Raw genomic sequence first — 6000 nt, 5'->3', positions numbered from 1 at the left:
CCTTGAAGGTTAAAAATTGGTGTAATCTCTAGAGAACGTTCCTTTTCACTTATTTCCATGTAGCCTTTAGTGGGCTAATAACACGGACTGGAGTTGAGCTGGTGACTAATGCACATTTAATCAGAACGTACCCTTTGTTCCCCAAACCCTTCTGCCTTTGTTAAAGTTCTCTATTCTGCCTGATAAACACATTGTGGCCTACTTCCTGCTATAAAAACTACTAACCTACAAAATCTGTTTGATATTTTCCTTTTATAATAATGAAACATTGAAAATGGCAGAGGAAAACAGAGTTCTCCCTTTTTCTTCACCCACTAAAAAAGCCTAATTGGATAAAGGTATTATACCAACTCAGAAGGGCTAATGGTGGGAAGTACTGAAGTTAGCAGGGTCTGTTCATGTGGAGGGTATATTTTTTGACAGCTTGAATTTTTCTTATGATGAACATCATTCAGATCACTAGGCATTGCTTTAGGTTTTCCTGTTAGCTAATTCAGATAAAAGGGTATAAATAACATTTTATGAGCCATGTAAGATAAATGGAAACCAAGAAAGTATTTTTGTGAAAAGAAGAAATGAAATTGAGCTATATATATATATATACACTAAAGTTCCCATAAATATGACATCTCTGAAATGTGAGGTATGATCATAGAGTAATTTAATTCATTTCAAAAAATGTAAATATTAGAACCTAAACCCGCAAAATGGACTTTGTTGCCTTCAGAGTTGTGGCAGTGTGGTCAAAAGAATATTGGCTTGTGAGCCCACGTGAGGTATGCCAGGCTCACCACCAAGGCACTGTACCTACTTGAGCCTCAATTTGTTCAATGATTACAAAGAGGAACAATGTTTGTGTGTCCCGGGTGTGAGGGCCAGATGAGAATGCAGCAACTGGCATCCTTTGGTATTCAACAAATAATCTTCCATTAGAGGATGAGATGATTCAGGCGGAATAAGAGAAAGAGTGAGGGAGAATGAGAGTTTTGTAACTGTCTCAACAGGCTAGATTATATTTGATTCAATTAAATAATCAATGTGAACACTTAGCCCTGGTGGAACACATACCTTTTGAATATCAAATATTTTTGAAGGTGGCTTTGAATTTTGGCTATTTCTAAGAGAATCTAGAGTTAATTCTTGTGCACATTATGGATGATCAAGCTTGGGTAAATCTTTTTCGGTGACATCATACAGTGTGTGTATATATGTACTGTCTTACCACAATGAGACAGACTTGCATGTCTTTCAAATCAATTCTAAAGTCACTACTGAAAATGTTCTGAGTTTCAGTAGTACTGTCTATCTTTCTTGTTATGTTAACTTTGAAAGATCCAGAATTCAATTGCATGCATACATTCTGGTTTGTGGTGAAAAAGTCAATCATGCCTCTTGTTACACCTGTGGCTTTATCATATATATGATGCTGAGGATTGAACCCAGTGCCTCACATGTGCCAGGCAAGTGTTCTACCACTGATCCTCAGCCCCACCTGTAGCTTATCTGGAAGACCATTTTGAGCCCCCGGAAGACTCAAGGGCTACAGTTACTATAAATAGGTTTGTCATAGCTATTAATTCATCGATGAACTCAAGTTACAGTTGAGAAATTGAGGATGATGCTGTAATATAGCATAATAAGAAATAAATGAGTATTATTATTATTATTATTATTATTATTATTATTATTATAACTGGGGATTGAATCCAGGGCTTTAGGCATGCTAGGCATGTGTGTGACCACTGAGCAACATCTTCAACTCCTTTTTTATTTTAAAATATTATTTATTGATTGATGTGTTTAAATACTAGCGATTGAACCTACTATCTCATCTCATTTGTTCTACTACTGAGCTACACCCCTGGTCCTTTTATTCTGAGACAGGGTTTTCCTGGACTTAAAATTTAAAGTTCTTCTGTCTCAGCCTCCTGAGTAGCTGGGATTCCAGGCATGTGCCACTCCACCCAGTTGACTCTGTCTTGACATAATAACAGGAGATAAAATTGTATAGGAATTATACTTTATTTTTCTGAAGGCTGGTTAGGGGAGGATTTGAATGAGAAAGAGGAAACTTGAATATTTCAGGGCTGTCCACTCATTCTCAGGGACACATCACCCACCATATCTCTGGACACTACTTGTTTATATTATACTACTGTCCTTTAAAAATCTAAGCTGCTAACTTCCAGGTTTAGATGCTCATAATTAACAATTAATCAAGTTAAATCCTTTGCTATAGAGGAGCAATTCATGTTAGAGCTTGACTGAAAGTAAATCTGTATTTCTATGCTACAGAATGTCACATTGAATAAAAATAGCACTTTTAAAAATGTCTTCTTTAAAGTAATATGGTTAAGCGTATAAGTCTAAGATTTAGTAGTGAAACTTAGGACAACTCACTTGGCAGTGGCTCTTGGAGGGTAATTCCTTCATAGGTTAAATAGAGTTATCTTACTGGCCTCCTTCAAAAGTTTATTTGGGGCTCAAAATAGATAGTAAATGAGTTAGATACAAAATGTTCTAAATGTGCAACTAGTGGGTCAGAGGCTACTTTTAGAAGTCCATGTTGTTAAGAACATCAGGGACAAGTGAGGAATTTCCTGAACTGGATCCCTTGATGACTGCAAACACAACTTTAAACATTTTCACTTTTCTGACTGGCAGTCGCTATGAGACATCAAGAATCAGTGATTGCAATGGTGATCTTTGCCTTGCTATAGTCAAATATCTGAGATAATTAACTTGTAAGACATAAAAATGTATGTAGCTCATGGTTCTGGAGATTTCCAACCAAGATTGTGTGGCCTCATTGCTGGGCCTCTAGTGGGGGTGCTGGGTGGCAATGGGAGGGAATACCTGGCAGAGCAAACTGCTCACATCCTACACCAGGAAACAAAAACTGAGAACAAGAGGAGACTGGGGTCCCAGGACCCCCTGGGAGGCATGTGCTTAATGACCTAAGGATCTTCACTGGGACTTGGGTACCACCACTTTTCAATAACACCACCTAAAACCCGAACTTTTGGGGGACTCTTATGCAAACCATAGCAGTGATATAAATATGAACTAGGAAGACGCAGATCATATGCCGATGTTCTACAAAGTTGTCATTAAATTCAATTATAAAACATAGAATGACCCTCAATTTTTAAAGATTGAGGCCATAATAAGAGAATATTGCCATGATTTTCTTACCTTCAGTGTCTCCATTGCAATAATTGTAGTGTACTTTAATACAGCTCTTGAGCCCATCTTTGAGATTTCTCCCTTGTGTTTTCATTCTACTGCTTTAACTATTTATCCTCTGGTGCAATGTGGTATTGTCATCATCTCTTGTCACATAATATTTTCTTATACAGATGTCATGGATTTCGACTGGTTGAATTTTCTCCTAAGTTATGTCTTTAAATTTACTCCACTGCTTCGTTTTGGTGACTCGTTCTCATGAGCACTTCTGATTATATCTCATTGTTCTCTGACATAGAAATCAGTGTACATGTATCCTACACCCAAAGGTAGAGCATTGCAGTAACAAAGACGCTTACTTCAAAGGAAATTGATGAATGCGGCAGCATGTGTTTGTGATTAAGTCAAAGACAGATCCAAGGCTGCCTGGCACTCCAGCCTGATTAACTGTTTTCCAAATGCTGATATAGTACAAAGTAATTGACAATGACAGGGATAGGGAAAAAAATCAGATGCAAAATTGAGCATATCACTGTCAGATGGTTAACAAAACAAATTGCCTGGTGTCTTCCAGAGTTTCTACATTTCTAGAGATAAATAATTGTTTCTGAGATCAAACTTATTTTTGTACACAATGTAACAGTTTACAGTATTCATGAAATGGAAAAAATGTCAACTAAGTTGTCATTAAAAGGCAATCATAAATCCCTTCTTTTTTCCACCCATTAAGATACAAGGCCAGTTTTATATTATTTTGTATACCTTTACCATCTAAAGTTAGCATGCCAAACCCTCAGACTGCACTGGGATTGAATGGAACCCTTGTCTTTTATTTAATTAAATACTCATGATGTGGAAGTTAATAACAAAAACCATAATGATTGACAAAAGGTAGTATTTATTAGGTGCCAATAAATAGATGACATTCTTTTTGCTTAATTTATAATCATTGCAAGTGTATTCAATAGGAATTATTGAAACAAGCAAACTGATGTCCACAGTTATTGAATACTTAGCCTGAAGTTACATGGATAGTGAACATTAAAGATTGGGTGGTCAAATCCTAAATCCTATGTTATTTCCACTCTGATATGACCCATCTTTATTCTATATAACCTTGTGTATTTGTGAGGACATAGCATAGCATGTAATATTTTAACTTCTCTTTTCTCAATACAGTCAGATAATTAGTATAATGATTCTTATGGCTTAGATGTGGTGTTCCCCAAAAGCTCACATGTGAGATAATGCAAGAAGGTTTGGAAGAGAAATGACTGGGTTACAGTCTTAACCTAATCAATGAATTAATTCGTGATGGGATTAACTGAGTGGTAAATGGGGGCAAGTGGAATGAAATGGTTCATTTCAGGTCTGGCTATGGGGTGCATATTTTGTATCTGGAGTGTAGAATCTTTCTCTCTGCTCTCTGATCATCATGAGAACAGGTTCCCTCTGCCATGATGTTCCACTTCACCTCCAAGCTCTGAGGAATGGAATCAGCCTTCTAGGGACTTAGACCTCTGAAACCATGAGCTTTCAAATAAACATTTCCTCCTGCACAATTATTCTGGTTGGGTCTTTTGGTCACAGCAGTGAAAAAGCGGACTAAAACAATAATATAAGGCCAGCAATTCATTATTAAGACAGAGGCAGTAAAGTAGAATGTGAGATTTAGACTTGAATGACTCACCCTGACATATATTTAAAGTCATGAAACTTTAGCCAATCACTTAATTCGATGGAACTTCAACTTTTGTACTATTTAAAAATCAGTGGGTTATCAAAGGGTTGTATAATGATTCAATGATATAATATTAACCAAGGAGTTTTTGCGTATTTAAAAACTCTATGCAAAATGTGGGCTATTTGTATTAATCAGAAGACTGTTTAGTAAGTCTGTCAGAGCAAATCATCATAAGATTGATGATGTCATTGGGAGCTGGGTCAAGTTTCCAAGTGAGAGTGATGAAATAGCTAAATCTGCATGGCCAGAGTGTACCCTTTTGTTCTCACTTCCAAGATGGGGGTGCAGTATTGTCTTAAAAAATATCTTAGCAATTTCATCAGTGTCACCTGTAAAATTCTACGATCATTCACTGAAGGAAAGGGCAGAACTTATATTTGTTGCTGCCAAAATTAGCAGGGAGAGCCTAGGCATGAGCTATCACCCAGACAGTTGTTGAGAAGAGAGGGACAGATTGGGTGGCACAGGTGGCAGAGGGGCTGTGAAGACACTCAGCCTCAAGGCTTAACCAACTCCGCAGTGTAGCTCATTGACAAATGCTGGGGAATAGCCTCACAAGGTGACAGAAATGGACCTGTGCTTCTGGAGTTAAGGTACCTAGAGGAACATGAGTTCAGACGGATGCTGACAGAGTACCCAATTACCAACCAAATGTAGGGGTTTGCAGGTGTCCAGAATAGATAATACCTTGCTCCCACAATAGCTTTTTATTGCAATATTTTCCTACCTTCATCTGTTTTGTCATTTTTGAATTTTGGGAAATGAAAATAGAAGAAATAGGTATGATCAAAATATTTTAAAAATACATTTCATTATGTACATTTAAGGCACTCAATATGATGTTATAAGATCAATACAAAGAGAAAAATGATTACTATAGTGACACAGGTAAACATTATCTTTCATGTCACATAGTTACCTGTTTTTTTTCTTTTGTGGTAAGAGGAGCTAGAATCTACTCATTTAGCATGAATTTTGTTTACAATTCAATTTTCTTATTTACAGTCCTTATGTTTTACATTGTTTCTAGACTTGTTCATCCTTCATATCTACTACTTTGTAGTAGTGAT

This window comes from Ictidomys tridecemlineatus, chromosome 8 (assembly GCF_052094955.1).
Source record: "Ictidomys tridecemlineatus isolate mIctTri1 chromosome 8, mIctTri1.hap1, whole genome shotgun sequence".
Classification (NCBI taxonomy): domain Eukaryota; kingdom Metazoa; phylum Chordata; class Mammalia; order Rodentia; family Sciuridae; genus Ictidomys; species Ictidomys tridecemlineatus.
The sequence above is the reverse complement of the archived record's forward strand: the minus strand, read 5'-3'. Positions refer to the sequence as shown.